General features: G+C 36.0%; 1 non-coding gene across 1 annotated transcript; it reads right to left on the bottom strand.

Annotated features, from left to right (window-relative positions):
* Positions 1–19,343: 19,343 nt before the first annotated feature.
* On the bottom strand, positions 19,344–19,450 carry LOC138835169 (U6 spliceosomal RNA). The gene has a single exon (XR_011374487.1). It is a non-coding gene; the product is annotated as a U6 spliceosomal RNA (small nuclear RNA).
* Between the last annotated feature and the right edge of the window lie 382 nt (positions 19,451–19,832).

Raw genomic sequence — 19,832 nt, 5'->3', positions numbered from 1 at the left:
TGCTAACCACAATTTCTTTGCTGGGAAATAACAAAGATGATATCGTCTACAGGCAAAGCAAGAGAAAAAGCTCTTCACTGAAGTTGCTGAAAGACTGATAAAGATGAGGACAAGCAACTTTATCCAGAAAGTATCACAAAGTGTTTGCTGTGGATAAGTGTAGCCAATCTTAGAGGATGTTCATAATGATGAGGAGAATATTTGATTACAGAGGTGTGCTTTCTTGAAGATATCTGTTTATAACATAGTTTGTGTACTGTTAAAAATGAGACAGTTACGATAGGGATATTGTCATTCCTTGTATCCTTCACAGTATAATATTAAAACCAGTTTTATACATATAGTATTTATAGTAATTATAGACTCTCACTAATTATGCATATATTATAAATATATCATTTATATGTTATGTAATATAGTATATTACATATATTATGCACACATAATTTAATTTTTCTACTTGTCTGTCCAGGAATTAAACTAGCAATATCTTTGAAAATGGATAATAAAGTAGGGTCCTTACAATTTCGATTGCAACATAGAGTTTTACTCAATTAGTAGTTATTTATTTTGAATTGGTTTAGAAATGGAATATCAGAATATAATTGAGCATTCAAAAATAATTATGTAAGAATATGCCAAGGATGTGGTTAAAAATCTATAACCTGACTCATGTATGTAATTCCTGCTACTTAGGGGCTGAGATCTGAAGATAGCTATAAGAAGCCAGTCTGAGTGGAATGGCTCAGGGACAAAACCCAGTGTCAGTAATGACACAAAAATAAATTATGTTACTAAAACATACATATATATATTTATTTACATAAAGTTGTCATTCCTTGTATCCTTCACAGTATAATACTAAAATGTTTTATACATATATTATTTATAGTAGTCGTAGAATATCAGTAATGATACATATATATGTAAATATATGATATATAAATATATAATTTCTATGTTATGTAATAAGATACATTACATATATTATGCACATCTAATTAATACTGATAACACTAATATCCATTAAATTGATATATGTTTTAGAATAGGGAATAGATTTTTTTTGGTACAACAAGGAAGTAAGTAGTCACAAAAATTATTCCTTTTGGATTGTATATCCATAACAATCTATTCCCTGTGTATTGAGGGTACTGATTGATAAAAGCCTGTGTTCGCCAGCACAGGTGTCTTTGATACCAGGAATAATAAACAGTGGAAGCTGAATGATGTTCATTCAGGTATTTCTTTAGAAATTAAACTGATCTTCATTTGATATAAAGATCACTTGTGCTGTCATTATCCACACCCTTTTCATTTAAAAATATTTATATTCTGTATCAATGTTATTGATCTCATAACCATAATTAGGAAGATTATGTGGATTCATCTGCTCCATAGCTCTTGATAAGTAATGAATATGACACAGAATATCCTCAGATGTGGCTGGTGGAATTCTGGATTTGAATTATGGGTCTCAACTGATCAGTCTTAGCAACTTGGGAAATTTGTTTGGGCTTCTTTCCTACTTTTGTTTTTAATAAAAAACTTAATTCATTTCCTAACTTGAAGAACACTCATGAGCACTTAAATTACCCTAATGCAGGTTCAGTGCTTGGAATGGTTTCTGCACCTTGTGTAGTAGGTCCCAAAGAAGTCAGCTTCCATCAACATGGTCACAGCATCCTTCCTGAAGGACTTAAGAAATATATACCCAATTGATGTTAATATCTTTTTTTGGGGGGGTCCGGTCGTGGGGCCTGAACTCTAGGCCTGGGGGCTGTCCCTCAGCTCTTCAGCTCAAGGCTAGTACTCTACCACTTGAGTCACAGTGCCACTTCCGGCTTTTTTCTTTTTGCTTATGTGGTGCTGAGGAATCGAACCCAGGGCCTCAGGCATGCAAGGCAAGAGCTCTACCACTGAGCCACCTTCCCAGCCCCTGATGTTAATATCTTTGAAAATTTGTCTTTACTAAAAAAAGTCTTGTCCTCATATGAAACAATGAAAGCAATGTTGGGGTTGTCCTGTGGCTTTTATTATGAAGGAATTTTGTCTAAATTTCATTCTTACTCTATTAGTGGTAGCAGTAGCATTCTTTAGTGCTACCCTTCATATTTCTAGTTCTGTGTTCCAGTTGGAATACTATTGTAACTTCGTTTATAATCTTTGTTATAAGAATAAATAAACTACAACTGCTGAAGTTTTCAATAGTCAATGCATTACATTTTATGTGCTTAATATTTTGCTGAAATTATTACCTTTGGATTATATATCCCTAACAAACTATTTTTTATGATTTCTTATATGATTTATATAGATTTCTTATGTGATTCTTATATGACATCTTAGAGATCCATACATAAAACAGCTCTGAATAGGAAAAGAGTAGGTAAGAAGTCATAAACAATACTATTATGGTGCTCTTAATGGCTAAGTGTAAAGAATATGTGACAAAACTGTTGGAAGATTCATTTGTTTTTTTTTTTTTTGTTCTTTTTGTTTGCTGTTCTCTCCCCTTTCTTTGTAGAAAAGGTTCTCACTATAAAGTGCCAATTGGTCTGGAACTTTCAAGGCTTGTCTCAGTGACATAAGTGATGGGATTAGGGACATGTGCTCCCATGGCTGGCTTTTAGGAAGTTCACAATATCGCAATACCAATACACATGAAGAAACTTTTGTGAGTAATGTGTATTCACTTCCTCAATAGCCACAATGTCAAATTACTAACAACTGGCATCACTACCACCTCCATAAATCAAATGCAAACTAAAAGCTCTACTTGAAAAACCAACATCTAAGGCAGTGTTGGAAATACAAGAAGACACATAATACATCTAAAGGAGTGAGTTCTTTAACCCTGGCAATGAGCAGTGATAGCTGAATTTTTAACCAGGCTTGAAAAGTTCGGGTGTCCACTAACTATGTGATTAGAGTTGCAGAGTTTACCTTGGTATCAAGATTGGAGGTAACATTCTAAGGCAGCTAAGTTGCTGCAATATTGTAGCTCGATACAGTGTGACCCTTCCTGATAATGGTAAACAGAGAGTAGAAGCTAAGTCAGTAAAATGTATAGGAAGGATTCTCCACTGAGAATAATTTCAGGGGGTGATCATTACTCTTGCGTTGAAAATAAATAGCCCATCATTCTGCTTTAAGCTCTAGAATATTTATGATTTGAGGACAATTATAACAAACCACTGTGCCATGAGTGCTGAGCAGTGTAGGTGTATATTACTATAATATATGTAAAAATCCTTACAGGTATGGAATGGCCTGACCCTGACACTTCATTCTGTGTTGTTGAGTTTCATGGAGAAATGTTCATAATTAGGCAATTCACACTCATCTAAGTCTGAATCAGGCAACTGAGATAAGACATTAGGGTCATCACTCCAGTGACATGGTCTGTGACCTGTGAAATAAATAACATTATTTAACAATGCATATGTGTTTCTGAAAATGCATGCAATACCAAATACCAAATATACAAAAGGGACAATTATCCATCTCATATTATCAGAAGTAAAGATATTTCTGAATTACACTTACTTGCTAGAGGATCACAGGGACACTGCTAACGTTTGGTATCTTTCCAGGTGCTCAGTCTTCCTCAATCTTTTTTGAGGAAGTGTGTTTCCATAGTTTGTTTTGAGGTGTTCAGAAAATCAGTACTGTCACTAACCGCAACCATGGGACAGGAAAGATGATGGGATACCTGGCCAAAAAACTGAGAAATCACTGGAAATGATAGGAAAGAAGACACCAGAGGACCCAAAGCCTCATTGCCAGCTTCTGGATCACCAAATCCTGCTTAACATGTTTATATTCCTTCTACTACAAGGCGGGTGGTGGTCAGTGGCTATAGGTATGTCCACAAACTAAGGCATTAACCTAGCTTAGGTTACAACTATTAACATGAGGTATTGTTTGTATACATAGTGATAATTGAATCCCTTATTGTTAGGGAGCAGAAGGGAATAATAGTCATTACATCCATAACACAGACATCCATCTTGTCTCCAAAGTCTTAATCTTTTACTGTCCAACAGCTCGAATTTATATACTTTTGAGGTAATAACTCATACCCCTGTCTTCCCTTGACTGACTATTCCAGAGCAGAGCTCTCAGTCTTTTGATTGCTGTTTGAGATGGCTTTGCAATCTATCCCTTTCCAGGTTTAACAGTTTGGCCCTAGAATCCCTCACAAGTACTGTGACAGATGTCTTATTTTGAAAACTATATTTTTTCTAGGATAGTTTCAATTTTTAGATTTTATTTTATTTCAAAAATACTGTACAGAGTGGTTACAGTTACATGAATAAGATACATTCCTTTTTGAATATTTTTATCCACTCCATTGTTGTTCTCATTTCCCTTCTCACTCTCCACACATCCTCCCCACCCCATAGTTGTAAAGTTCATTTCTGAAAGTGTCTTGTGAATATCATTGTTGCAATGGGTCACTCTTTGTACTTCTTTCATCACTATATTTTTTCCCTTTCCATCTCCAAATCAGATAAATGTATATACAAGATGGAAGGTACCAAAATCAAGACAGAGTTTGCTAGGGATAAACCAATAGAAAAGACAAATGAAATAAAATAATATCTAGATACTCTACCGACATCAAAGTTGATATCTGAAAAAAAATTGCTGTTTCCATGTCATGGAGTTCATTTCAATTAGTATCATTTTGTAAGGTCAAATGTATTTAACTCTGGAGCCAGCAATCCCACTCTTGGGCTTGTAGAAATGATCTCAAGCTAAAACACACTAAATCTACAACTATATTTTTTGCAGCATTATTACTATAACTAAGATATGGAACCAATCAAGATGCCCCTCAATGGATGAATGGATCAAGAAAATGTTGTAATTTTATGCTTCTATCAGAAAGAATGATAGAATGATAGCCCCTTTCTTAAGAAAAGGGAAAGACTTGGAAAACAATCATATTATGTGAAGGAAGCCTTACTCAAAGAAAAATAGGTTCCAAGGTTTGCCTCATTTTTATTAATTAATATATGCTTAGGATTGTCTTGACAGACAGGTTTACTTTTTAAACTCTTAATATTCCCTTTTTTTCTCTCGCTCTTCCTATTTCATGACAATTGTGTGTGTGTGTATGTGTGTGTGTGTGTGTGTGTGTGTGTGTGTGTGTGTGTGTGTACGCACACAGTAATGAAACTTGAGTGTACGCGCACAGTAATGAAACTTGATTCGGAGCCTCAAATTCTTTTTTTTTTTTTTTTTTTGGGTCCGGTTGTGGGGCCTGAACTCTGGGCCTGGGCGCTGTCCCTCAGCTCTTCAGCTCAAGGCTAGCGCTCTACCACTTGAGCCACAGTGCCACTTCCAGCTTTTTTCTTTTTGCTTATGTGGTGCTGAGGAATCGAACCCAGGGCCTTGAGCATGCAAGGCAAGCGCTCTACCACTGAGCCACCTTCCCAGCCCCACGGAGCCTCAAATTCTTGCTTGGTTTCTTCATTCATGACTTACTGAGTCTGTACTATTTCAACCAAGGTTTCATTCTGTCTTTGATTTAACAATTGAACATAAATATCTCATGGATTGCTACCCCAGCCATCTGTGAACCATGATCTTCCAATCTCAGCCTCGTGACTATATAAGAATAGATATGAGGCACTGGCATCCAGCTTTATTGCCAAGTGTTTTTTTGCTTTGATTTGTTTATGTTTTTGTTTTTGTTGTTTTGTGCATTCAAAATCTGTAAGGAAAACAAAACTCTTATAACCAAGAATATTCACATAAAATGTGTGTTATTTAAATATTACTTTATTAATGTTATCCTTTTACATCCACATTATGTGATTTGATTTTTTTTTAACTCTATCGTTGCAAATGGTAAAATCACATATATAATTTGAATCTTCTTTTCTTGGTTTTAGAGTGTGTTTCAAAACAGAATTTACCAAGGTTTAACTCTGCACTACAGAAGCAGCACCTTTATGATTATTTAATGCCCTGTAAATCATAAGTTCATCACTTCTTGTGGCACCATATGAGCCTATAATAACTCCACATAGTTTAGAACTCAATGCCATGCACTCTTCTGCCAAATATGCAAGGACATCCTTTGTAATTCTCCTTGGATTTTCACTGTTCTTCTCTCTACTCTCCCATGCTAAGTCCTGTGATGATCATGTTGATTTTCTCCCCTGTTACATTCATCATTGCATCTTGGGAAAAAATGTTATGCACTACTGTACTTCTATCCATTCTCCTTGTGCTTCGTCTTGTACCCCTCTCACCGCAGAGGGTCAGAGATTGAGGATATTTTCTTCACTCTTTAGCTCAGACATCTATCTTTACTTTCTAGCAATACATTCATTGAATTCTTTCTGTAAAGTCTAATGCCTTGAAAATGATTACTGCATTTTTATGGCTTTGTTATTTTGCATTAGGGAAGTTCATAGATCAGTAATTGTAACTCAGGTAAAAGAAGACTGCAATCATGCCTCCGTAGATGTTGTTCATTGGGTAATGTTTACTTCAAGGTCTTCCTGCCTGCTTCCTATTCACTGTTTATTTTTAAAGTAGCGTTTTCTTCTGGAAAGTATTTATGGGCCTAGTGTAGATCAATTCCTATTTTAATTAGTCATTAATTTTTTTCCATCATCATTCTGCAGATCCTTCTGAGTTTCTTCAGGGTCTGTATAGTAATGCTTCACATTCTTAGATATGTTTTTAACATCGATGCATCCGATGATAAAGACACATTGCTTAAGTCACCATTTTGATGATTGAAAAGAAACCATGCTACAATCTCACTATATCGCAATTTTCTGGTTTTAAATTCTTTTAGATTAGAATTGATGCTGGAGAACGAACATTCTGTGTACAATTTTATATTCTCCTAATTATTTTTAGTATACTTTCCAATATTGTATAAAGTTAACATTACTACTTACTTAGTGTTAGGATTTCTAAAATGGTTAGAGTAAAAGTTCTATTCATTCACACTTTTAAGACAACATTGTCCATTATGACCAAGTGAGATATTTTAAACGTTTTATTTGTGGTCCTTAATGGTGGTGCTGGGGAATCAAGTTCTTAGCTTCATGTGTCTTAGTCTACTGTGTGCCTCTGAGCCTGATGTGACCTATGGTTTTATTTTCAATCAACTGGAATAAAGAAAAAATTCCCTAGGAAGGATTTAACACTTGGTTACTTTCTCCACTATCTCTCACACACATAAAAGTAATATAATTCTACACTGACAGAAAATGTTGTTCTTATATTTTATTTATTAGTAGTAACTTTTTGTTTTTTGTAGCCCCACTCTTCATTATGTCTTGCCCATTTGCTATCCCTCCTTCCCATAAAACTTGACTAGATCAACTGGAAACTCACTTCTAGTCAGCCTCCTCCTTAAAAAGCTCAACCTTAAATAACCTACCCCCTGGTAGCCCTGCTAAAAACTTTCAAAGGCCTGACTGCAACCAGACTCCTTCCTGAAAGCCCTCCTCTGCTTTAGGGAAATCCCTCTTCCACTCCACCCCTTCCTGGAATCCCTGCTCTGCACCACCAGAAACCAGGCCACATCCATATCTCCTTCTATGGCCCACCTTGCTGCAATAGAACCCCGCCTACACCAGGCTCCTCCCTCAAATTCCCACCTCGTACACCAGATGAGATCCGCCCCTAACTACTCTAGTCCCTCATAGTCGCATTGCTCCCATATCCTAGTACCTCCAAACTCCTCCCTTCCCTTTCATACCCAATCCCCAACCAGCCTTCTCACTCCAGCCCCCCTGGATTCATCAGAATCTCTGCCCATAACTAGCCTACTTGAAAGAGGCCTAATCTCTCAGACACAGCCCTGAAACTACCTCTTCCCACAAAGCCCATTATGCTATACCAAAAACCCTTCATCTCCCTATAACTGCCCTTGAAGCCCTGCTTTGCTTGGCCAGAAGCTTCTCACACAGCCCATTTCCTTCCTGGACAGGAAGCACTGCTCCACCACAAGCCTCTTTACCTCCCATATATACTCTCTCAGTGCCCTGACTTGCTCTCCAGATAAACCCACCCCCCCTTGGCTCCTCCCTCAGTTCCACATCCTACTCCACCAGATACCCTGCCCACAATTATCCTACACCACTGTAGTTCTTACATTCCTTCTCAAAGCCCCTCCTCCAACTAGCCCCATGGCTCCAAATCCTGCCCTGCTCCTGAAAAACTCCACTAGAAAACCCCCACCACACTATGCCATTTCTGGACACCCACATTGCTCCACTGAAAACCACTGTTCCAGTTGACCTCCTTCTGGAAGCCTAGAAAACCTCCCCCACACTCTCCCATCTCTCGACACCATCATTGCTTCACTGGAAACCACTGCACCAGTTGGCCTCCCTCTGGAAGCCTCACTAGACTCAACTTTAAATCCCAGTCCCTTCATAGACCCTTTTGGAAGGTTGTTTTGCCCTGCTGGAAATCATGTCCATAGTCCATGTCCTGCCTTACAACACTGAAATACCCATTCAACCTCACTCCTCTTTTCGAAGTGGTAACTGGCAACACCAGAAACCCCATCCTAACTAGTCTAGTGCACTGGAACTTATCACTGCTCTCACAAAGCCCTGGTCCTGAAAAACGCCTCCATACATTGTGACTACATCCTGCTCTACTGGAAACCCCACCTCCACCCTAACACACTTCCCAAAGGACTGCCATTCTCCATGAGAAACCCCGCCCCTTACTAGCCTATGTCTTCCTAGTACCACCCTGCCCTCTCAAAGCCACACCCTGAAAAGCCACTCCCTCATAGCTCTGCATTCCTACTCCAGAATCCCCACCTTCTGTCAACCTCTTCCCTCCATTCCCTGCCCTGCCTTATGGAAAACCTCACCCTACATGTCCCACAAGGGCTCACAGTGTTCCACCAGATCCCTTCCTCTAAGTAACCTCCTCCTTTGTAGCCTTGTTCTTCCTTCTCAAAGCCCTGTCCCAAACAGCCTCCTCCCCAGTGACCCCACCTTGTTCCAATGAAAACCTGTCCACCTGACAGCCTCCATCTTAAATCCCACCTACTGCAGAAGACACCCCTCTTCTAACAAGTCTAGTCCTTGCTGTTCCCTCCCTGATGTCTCAAAGCCCTACACAGACTGGCCTTTGCCCTCAAATCCCTGTCCTGTTCCACCATACAGGCTGTGCCAATACCAACTCCTCCCTTAAACCAGACAGAGCTCCACCAGAAACCCCATACCACCTCATCTATGAAGGTCTCATCTAATAACTATTATTACAAATGTGATTTTGAACATATCTGGGAAAATAGAAGTTCCAGCCTCCAGCTGAGCTCAGTCATAGAGAAGGATTTGTGCCTGGTTTTGACTTTTCAGCTTGTCCTGACAATGTAAAGTGCTCTTGTCTAAAACTGGATAAAAATCAGGCCAGTTTAATTTCAGGTGACTCCCCCCCCCTAGCCTTCCGCCAACAGAAGGGATGCGAAAGACCAATTTTTGAAATGCCTTGCTAAATTAGCAAGCCCTGGGAAAATGAAGCTCAACAAAGTTACTTAGATTAAAATAAATACTGTCTTAAATTTTTCTTTCAAAACTTTAAAATGTACATATAACTGATTTTGATTTTTGCGTGCTTAAAAATCTAAGTGTGTTTTGTATGTGCGTGTGAACATGTTCATGATAGAAATTATCAGCATGCTGTAACAATTGGCTGAGTTTAAGTTTAAAGTTCCAAAGGTTATGAGATTTGATCATTACTAAAAATTTTTTAAAGCATTTTCACATTGTTTGAAATAGCTTTTTAAGGATTCTTTAACTTAAAAATTAGAAAATCTGGTATTTTAGAATGCATAAAGCTGTTTACACTGTAATCAAGATATCTGGCTTAACAAAAAGGAGAAATTTAGAAGCCAACAGAAGACCTATCGTTAGGAGTGAAGGATGAACAGGCAGAAGTGCAGTTCAGCTGGTCATGCATGGTGGAACAGGCCCTGGGAAGAGTCCATGCATCGTGAATTAGGGCAAGTGGGCACAAACACAGTTCAACTAAATCTAAAGAGTCGGATTGGGTGTGTGCCCATTCCACAGGAAGGGCCAAGTGGCCCATTTTTATTCTGCCCCTTTTCCCTACAGATAGACACTGGAAACATGATGGTATAAATGAATGATGTGAAGATCTGATTAACATTGCTAAAACTGCCCCTTGGATGTGTTAAAATTAAAATTAAGAAGGCCTTAAAAAGAGGATCAAAAATTTTATTTGTATAATGTGGTTTGCTCTCTGATATTCTGCCATTGGATATGTTATTTTTAAGGCATAAAGGTGTTAAGTCTAGCTTCTTGGTACAGTGATGATTCTAATTTTTGCATTGAGAAAAAAAATGTTATTTGAGCTTAAAAGTTTTCATGTGTATTTGTTTAAAAACAAGCAGCCAAAAGGAAATGAGTGACACCTAGCCTCGAGAGTTTAAGGGGTTTTTCAAAATGCAACTAAAAACTAAAGTATAGAATATTAAAACAGAGATGAATAGAAGGCTTACATGTTAGGAATGGATTTCTGTATATAAAGTTTAAAAGTAAAATTGTTCTAAACATTTGCCTCAAAGTACAAAAAGGAAAAATTAGGATTACCAAAGTTATTGCTTAATTCCTATTTCAGTTTGGTCTCATAGGTTTTTTCTTTTTTTTCCGTAACAGATCCCAGCAGATCCACAAAAAGGAGTGAGGATTCTTGGAAGTTTGTCAGATGTAACTTTGGCTCTTAATAAGTTTCAGGTAAGAATATGCTTAAAAGCTACTACTATGTTGACTGCCTTTTTGCTTTTAATTGGAGTAAAATGGCCTTTTATGAGACTCATTGATCTGAAAATTGGTTCAAATCCAGCCTGGGAAGATGAAGGTCTCTGTGAGAATGTCACCTCTACTCAGCTAGCAGAAGGCAGAAAGAGTAAGCAGACCTGCTTTAGGATTCAATGTGGCAGAGTGCTAACCTTTTGCTGTAGAGCTGAGGGACAGCACTCAGGCCCCAATTTCAAGTCCAGCAACCAACTAAGGGAATTGCCATTGAGGCATTCTTTCCAGTGTGGAGAAGACACTCCTTGGACGAAAGTAATGGAGGAGCATCCAGAGACCGTAAGCCACTGCTTAGAAGGCAGAAATAATGTCAGATCCTTGAGTCATTTGTGCATGGCCCTTCACAAATTGGTCAGAGCCAGGAGGTCATGGGAAGATAGTTTGTAAGCATGTCTATGACTGAAAGGGACAGGAACTTGTCAGTCATCTGTGATATTAGTAAAAAGCTAAGGTTGCAAAATGTGGAGGATAGTTTAAATCCCAAGCCCTGTATGTGCCAAAAGCTCTAATTGGCAGTAACTTTTGAGCTGACACAAGCTACATGAAATTGATCTTCTCAGGAAAAGTTTGTAAACCTGAGAGTGTGTTTCTATTGATATCTGTCTGAAGGCCTGCATAGGTATCTCAGACATTGTTAGGATTACTAGAGATCACGTTCCGAAGCCATTCATAAAGATCCTTTTTCAAACCAGAAGACTAAAGAAGCTCCACTGCTGTAGCCAGAAAAATGGTCTGTGCATTTGTCAAAAGTTAAAATATTGTTCTTAATGACATCTAACCCTGGTAACCTCTTTGTAAAATAGGCTAAGTTTATAGGTTCCTGGCTAGGTAGGATCAACACTCCTGAGTCAGCTTCAAGAAGTCACAGAAGATGAATCTTTGTCCATCATCCCTTATTAAGAACAAGGGAAAATATTCACTTTTTAAAAAATATGGCAAAATAGAAGGAAAAGGCATGGGAAATAATAGTACAGGCCTGAGTCCTCTATATCTGCTTAGAAAATCCTAGCTTTATTAAAAGATCTATTCGTTTAAAAAGTTGTCATCTTGGTAAATTGTCCTGGGCTATTGTGTAAATTGTCTTAAAAACTAGTGGAGTCACAGCCTGCCAAGCGTATGCAATGTATCCTTACCAGTCTATGTAGGAATTTGCAGTCCAGCACGAGGTGTGACAGTCCCTTGGAGCCACTGAGAGACCCTGCTGCTGTTGCTGCACATCCTAATGGGTAAAGTTCAACAACAGCCTGACAGTTACCTGGAGGAAATCTACATCATCATCCAGATTACCTCCACCGTGGTAAAGGTAGACTGCACTCCTGACTGATTCCATCACCTGAAAATGCTTCCCGGTTGAAAGCTGCTACAACTAAGATTGTGTGGGACATTCACTTGGTAATATGCAGTAATTCTCCATACTCCCACAGTAGATATTGGGAAAGAGGATATCACTGGCTTGCCTTAGCCTTTGGAGTCTAAAAGCCACACAAATACATTAGTTTTTATTCATCCTAACTTCAATTCAACTCATCTTTCTAAAAATAGTTTTTAGTTTCACTCATTATCTTGTCTTTATTGTAAACCTAACCCTAACCCTCACCGTAATCATACTCTAATCTTATTATTAGCAGTTTTCTATTTCACATTCATCCTAATTCTAACTCTATTTGTTATTCGAAGATTTACTTTGTTTGACCCTAAATTTTCCATTTCCCTAATGCTTACACTAAGCCTAGCTGGAACTAAAACCTAACTTTCACCCTAATGATAATCCAATTCTAATGTTTAAGAAAAATACTCTAGTTTTTAATCTTTCTAATGAATACTCCAGTTTTCACTCTGGAAATAAGTTTCAGTTTGCCCTAATTCTCACAAATTTTCTGACTCTACCTCGAAAGTTATCTTGTTCCCTAACAGGAGCCATTATATTACTTGTCCTCACATTGTCTTACCAGGAAAAATACTGTAGTTTCCATTGATTCTACCTTTTTCTGAACCACTGTATCTGAAAACAGTTTCAGATTTACTTACCATCTAGTCCATTACTTAACGCTAACTCTTAACCTAAACCTGTCTGGAAAACTCTCATTAATCACTACAAGAATGGTCACTGAGAAATAAATGTAATGATAATGTTCTAGTTACTATTCAGCCTCATATATTTGCTTCTACTTGTTAGTGAACACAATTTTATACTAAAAGCTTTATTATTCGTAACAGTAAATATAATCAGAAGAAAATACTGACCCTAATCTTAATCCAAATTATGTGACAATACTAACACTAACACAAGTACACTAGTTTTCACTCATCCTTCCAAACATAGGTTTCAATTTTTCCAATATCTTAGTCATTTTCTAACCCTAAACGTAATCTTTCTTAACTGGAACATTGAGAATAATCATCAGCCTAATTGTGAGTAGATTCTAACACTAATAGCAATACACTAGTTTACATTCATTCTAATTCTTACCAGGCTTATATTAAAATTTACCTTCAATTAGACCCTCATTTTTTTTTCTCCTTCACTCTAAGCCTAACCATGGCTGGAATCCTAACCATTACCTTGACACTAATCCTATCCCAATTCTAAAATTTATGAAAAATGCTCATTTTGTGCAATCCTAACTGAAATTCCATTGGTAATTCTTGAAATAAATTGTAGGTTTTCTGTAAACCCTACAGATTTTTCACTCTTAACTCTGAATATATTTTGTTCCATAACAGGAATCATTATACCCATTGATCTCAAATCTTGATTTTATGAAATACTTCCATTATCCCAGCTTTTCCTGAATTCCTAGAACCTAAAAAACGGTTCAGCTTTACTTAATATTTAACATTTCTTTTTTTTTTTCCTTTTTGTCGGTCGTGGGGCTTGCACTCTGGGCCAGGGCATAATCTCTGAGTTCTTTAGCCCTAGGTGTGCGTTTAACCAATTGAGCCACAGCACCGCTTTTATGTTTTATAGTGGTTAATTTGAGATAAAAGTCTCATGGACTTTCCTGCCTGAGCTACCTTTGAACTGCGATGCTCAGAAAATAGCTTCCTGAGTAGCTAGGATAATAGGTGCGAGCCACTAGTTTAACCCATTTCTTTACTCTATCCTCAACTCCGGTTAACCAGAAACCTAATCCAAATCACATTCTGATTTAACATCAAATGGTTAATGTAAAGAAAATTGTCTAGATTCTATTCAATCACACATTTTTTTGGCTTCTAATTCTAATTGGAAAACTAAAATTCACCTTAAAGCTTATCCTTCCCTAACCCTAACTGGAACAAAAAAGTATCTCACACTTTAAACCAAATTATATCTGAATGTTGAAAGTAACACAGACTGGTTTTCATTCATTCTTTTTAAAATATGTGGCAGTTTTACACAATGTCTTACATGTTTTTCTCATCCTAACCCCGTTCTAACTAGCACAACTTTCCTAATCCTAAGCCTACATATAACCGAATCATCATGTTAGTAGCAAGCCTCTTTTTTCATATTTATCCTAACTCTTGCTCAGCGTGTAGGTCTAACTTTTACTTGCATTTTGAACATAAATTTTTAACTGTTTTTCTATGTCCTGTCAGGTTTTATTTTTCATTATTTTTAAAATTTTTATTTTGTTGAAAAGATGATTTAAAGAGGGATTAGTTACATATAAAAGGTAAGGAATACGTTTCTTGTTGAGCATTGTTACCCCTTCCTTTCTTGTTCTCCCACTATCCCGTCCCTCCCCACTTCTCATACCCTTCCCTTCCCATGGTATAAACTTCATTTTCAACATAGTGTCTTGTGAGTATCATTGTTGCAATGGGTCATCCTGTGATGAGCCTAAATTTTCTATTTCTCTAATCCTAATTCTAATTCTGTCAGAGATCCTAACCCTAACCATAATAATAATGATAGCTCAATTCAAAAGTTAACAAAAGATATTCAGGTTTTCATTTATTCTATTAACTCACTGTACATCTTGAATTAACTTGCAGTTTAGCTTAAATCTTCCAAATTAGTTTATATGCACATATATAAAGATGTAATTTTATGTGAAAAACAGAAGATCTTTGGAGGAAGGTGTAATGAGAAAGAAATAGAGGGAATATAATCAAATACCGTTAAAGATTTTATGGAATTGTCACTTCTGACAATTAATATCTATTAACAAAATAACTAAAAATTAATAAAGAACACACTGCCTTCTAATGTTCTTTAAGAGAGCCATGCTCTATCTTCTGAAAAAAAAACTCGTGTTAGATAAACTTTGTCCATGCATAATTTATATTGTTTGCCAATTATTTAACTTAATGAATAAAAATTTATCGAATAAGATTCCGTGACAAAAAATATAAAATAGTTACTTAGCAATTGTTTGAGAAAAAGTTATTGTCATGAGTTTTAAGAAACGGAATTGCTATTTCCCTACAAAACAATGACTTAGGTTTACTAATCTAGTATTTGTAGTAAGTTTAGAGAACATAATTGGCATGAAAAACAACTAACTGTACATCTTGTTTCTTGAATGAGTGATATTTTAAACATTGTCTTTTATTCAAATAAATACTTAAGTTTACATTTCAAAATAAGTTCAATTTTATCTCCTTTCAGAACAAGTACTTACCCTGCAATTAAATGTACTAGCATATTCAGGTATTTAGAAAATAAATTTTCTATGTTTTATATATAGCTCTACATATTCAGAATGACATGATTTTTTTATTCATAAATGTCTAACGTCAGATTTTTGTTTCATCAATATAAATTGTCCCATGAGGTTGTAATGAAGGCTCCAGTAACCAGAGTGGTCAAAACCATTTCCTGAATTTGAAATTTTATATCAAATCATTTTTAAGCTTTGATAATATCATTTATTGTCTCTTCAGAGCAATTAATCTAAAACAAATACTACTTTTAAACATTTCACTCACATTGTAAAGAATATTAACATAGGTCAAAAAAAGACTAATTATTCCAGACTCATCATATTTGGTGATCTTAGTGTGAAGAATGCAGAGAGTAGAAGGTCCTTATACTCAATAAATAGTTTTGGTTAAATTAAATCATATATCTGGATTTCTAATTTGGAGGTTAATCACATGGAAACAGGGAAACAATAAAAAAAAGTACTTTGGGATCAACAGAAAAAGATATTTGTGCATGTACCACAGTTGCTTTATTTGTTCGTAGGTGAACACTGGACTTCGATTTCTATCTTAGCTGTTGTTGTGAATAATGTGCATAACAATGAATTACAGATGTATTTATGAGTTATCCAGAGAGAAATAATCACACGATTGGTGGGACAGATGATATTTCAACTTTGCATTTCTTTAGAAAACTGCATACTACTTTCTACAACGAGAACACTAACCTGTATTTTGACCAAGAGTGTCGAAAATTTCCTTTTCTCCACACTGTCGCCAGCCAACATTATTACATTTTGAGTTTTTTTAAAGGGCAGGTTTTTACTGTGTGCAGTACCCAAGACTGGCCTTAAACTCAAATCCTTTTACTCCAAACTCCAATCACTTGCAATTACCAGCCTTTACCTCCACACCTGGTTCCTTGGATCTTTTTGATAAGAGTTATAATAGTTAAGAAGTAGTATCAAAGTAATTTTGAATTGCATTTCTCTAATGACTTCTGTTCACAAAGCATTAAGCCAGCATTGAAGTTGTATTAAATACAAATTTGTAAATCCACAGGCAATTTTCAGGGCTTTTTGGAAAACATGTCTATTCAGAACTTTTGTCCATTTTTAATCAAGTTTCTTGTTAATCTCATCTTTAATCTCTCTATAGAAAATCAATAATTAATTCAAGGTAGTAGAAAGGAAAAAATTAAGCAGCTCCTAAAATTTTTAAATTTTTAATAACATGATATTGCTTAAATCATTTTCTGTTAACGCTTGAGACTATATAACTCAATTTAGTTAGACCTTTTACAAGTCTATATATATTTTATTTATTTTACTTTGATTGTTCTTTCCAAAGCCTGTACGACTAATTTCACTTGCTTTCTTTCAGTCTCATGTATTTCAGATTTCAAACTGAAGAATAAATGGAAGGAAGCAAACAAAAAATACAGTTCCCCTCATCTGATGATGCCTCTACAAGAATGAGGAAAGTTTTCATCCTTCTGAGGACCTATGATAAAATATCAAAAAGACAATTTATTCTTCTAGGTCTTCCTTATCTTTGCTATGTAACTTAAATGATGTAAAACACAATATACTGCTCAGATACTTTTATGTTTTATCAGGTTTGCACATTTTTATGTGGATTTCACCTCAGTCTACAACATTCCTTCATTGTTCTGTCTCTGATATTTTTACACTATCACGACATAAGATAACCATTTTGATTTACAGCATGAGAAGTTATCCACCTGGCTTCCTTGGAAGCTGAGCATGGTCAATAGATATTACTTCTGGTTGCTAACACTACACGTAATGGTTTCTGTACTACTTATCATATTCTATTTAGTATTTAAAAAAGAATGCTGGGTAAACTCAAAGTTCATTCATAGGTTTATGTTAAGTGTTTCACAAATTTTATTCTCTTACTTCTTAAGATAACATTTGGTATAATGCTAATGTTATTACCATTGTAGTGTTGGGGAAATTGTAGTAAAAGACTATAAGTGCATGGCCCAAAGATACACACAGTGAGGAAGGAAATGAGTCAAAGTTTCCAAAAGTCTTTCAGCAATACCAAAAAGGTGGGTAAAATCTCTCCATTCTCTTATGCTCTCAATTCAATATTCATATTGTCCAAGAAATAATAGCATAGCAAATATTTCCCATGGTGATTGTTTTCTGTCACATTTTGTCTTCAACACAGACTGTGTTGGTGACAATGGGTTTTCATGCACAGAGCTGAGCTTACAAAATGAGGTCCAAAGACAGCCAAATTTCTTCTGTCCCACAGTTCCAGTTTCTTTTTTAAAAAGTACTAAAACTTTTAAATATCATCACTTACTATCTTTTAACAATCCCCAAACGAATTATATTGACATATAATCACTCAAAAGGCTTTCAAATTAGGTGATGATAAAACAGTCCCCCATGAAGTAAATTTTCTTTTACTTTTAAAATTGTTCTAAAAGCCTTGTGCTGGCTGGTCACACCTATAATCCTATCTACTCTGAATATTTGCTCAGGAGACTGAGATCTGTGGATAACACTTGGGAGCCAATCAGGGCCAAAAAAAAAACTTCATGAAATTATTTTTCAAAATGTTTAATGAACTAGCAAAGAGCCAAGAATTGAGATGTAGCTTATATCGCAGCTCACCAATCTAGAAAGGAAAGGCCTAGCAAGGCCTTGAAGCCCTGATTTAAATTCTGAGCATTCCAATATATATGCATGGTGTTTGTTCGCATGCACATGTGTGTATGCTTGTGCGCTGCCGCACTCACACACACACACACACACACACATATTTATAAAAATTACCTTCATATCAGTTTTCTGAATTAATTTCTTTGTTAACAATATTATATGGGTAAAATAGAGGAAATAAACTCTTCCATCTAAGAACATTTTTATATGTTTTTTATGGTAATAATACTGTGCAGAAGGGTCACATTTACATGAACAAGGAAACTAGTAAGTTTCCTAACAAGCATTGTTACCTCCTCCTTTATATTTCCCCTACCATCCCTTCCCTCCCACCTCCACAAGTATACTCCCCTCCCCCTTCCTTCCGCCTCCTAAATTGTAAAGTTCATTTTTAAAAATAGTGTCTTGTGCATCTCATTGTTACAATGGGTCAACCTGTATCGCTATTTGAGCATTTTTTCCCTTCCCCTCCCCAAATTAGAGAAGCATACATACAAGATGTAAGTGTACCAACTTCAAATACAGAGAAAACAGGGGTTATAATGTGGGGAGAAACATACAATAAACAAAAAAAATGACATCACACATTATAAGTACGTTAGAAACAATAGCAAGAAACAAAAAACCACTTGTGTCCCTATCTTGGGGTTCAATTTCTTTAACATCAACTTATCTGGTTATATGCACATATCTTTTGAATTTTCTGCTTATCCCAGACATACATTCGTTATTGAAAATAAGGGAAATCATGGGACCTATATTTCTTTGGACTTGGCTTACTTCACTCAATATTTTTTTTTTCAAGTCTTTCCATTTCCTAACAATTTGGGCGATGTCATTCTTTCTGATGGAGGCAAAGAATTCCATTGTGTATATATAACACATTTTCTTGATCCATTCATCTAATGGGGGCATCTGTTTTGGTTCCATATCTTAGCTATCATAAATAATGTTGCAATAACCATAGTTGTGCTGGTAGTTTTAGTATGGTCTTTTTTATGATCATTTGGACAAATCCCCAAAAGTGGGATTAATGTATTATAGGGGAGTTTTATATGGACTCTTCTGAGGCACCTCCATACTGCTTTCCAAAGTAGTTGAACAAGTTTACACTCCCACCAAGAATGCGGTACGGTTCCCTTGTGGCCACATACGTTTCAGCATCTGTTGCTGTAAAAATATGGAACGCTCCAAGACTTTGCATGTCATCCTTGCCCAGCGTGCATGCTAATCTTCTCTGTATCGTTCCAATGTTAGTGTATGTGATGCTAAATAGAGCACAGAACAGTTTTTATATATAAAGTATAACTTTTAATTGATTTTATTAAGCTAGGCAATTCAACAAAAAGTAAGTTCAAAAGAATTGTTGTGCAATTATAGAATCATGTATTTCTTACATAAGCACACATTAAAGAATAAAATCAAGATAGACATGCCAAAAACAAAATAATTCCAGATATTTGTAGTTCAAGAGATTTGGAGGAGGAGAAATTCAATTATTCTATACAAGGCACCTGTCGAAATGAACATTGCAGCAATTGTTAAGGTTTGTTAAAAGTTTTAATGTTTTAAATATGCTTAATTTTGGGATTTTGCTTATATATGCCAAAAATAGGACTGTTTGGCAGGTATAAAACTTTTCTGTAAAGTATTTAAGATTTAT

The sequence above is a fragment of the Dipodomys merriami genome, unplaced genomic scaffold (genome assembly GCF_024711535.1).
Source record: "Dipodomys merriami isolate MVZ:Mamm:240054 unplaced genomic scaffold, mDipMer1.0.p SCAF_23, whole genome shotgun sequence".
NCBI lineage: Eukaryota > Metazoa > Chordata > Mammalia > Rodentia > Heteromyidae > Dipodomys > Dipodomys merriami.
The sequence above is the reverse complement of the archived record's forward strand: the minus strand, read 5'-3'. Positions and strand labels throughout refer to the sequence as shown.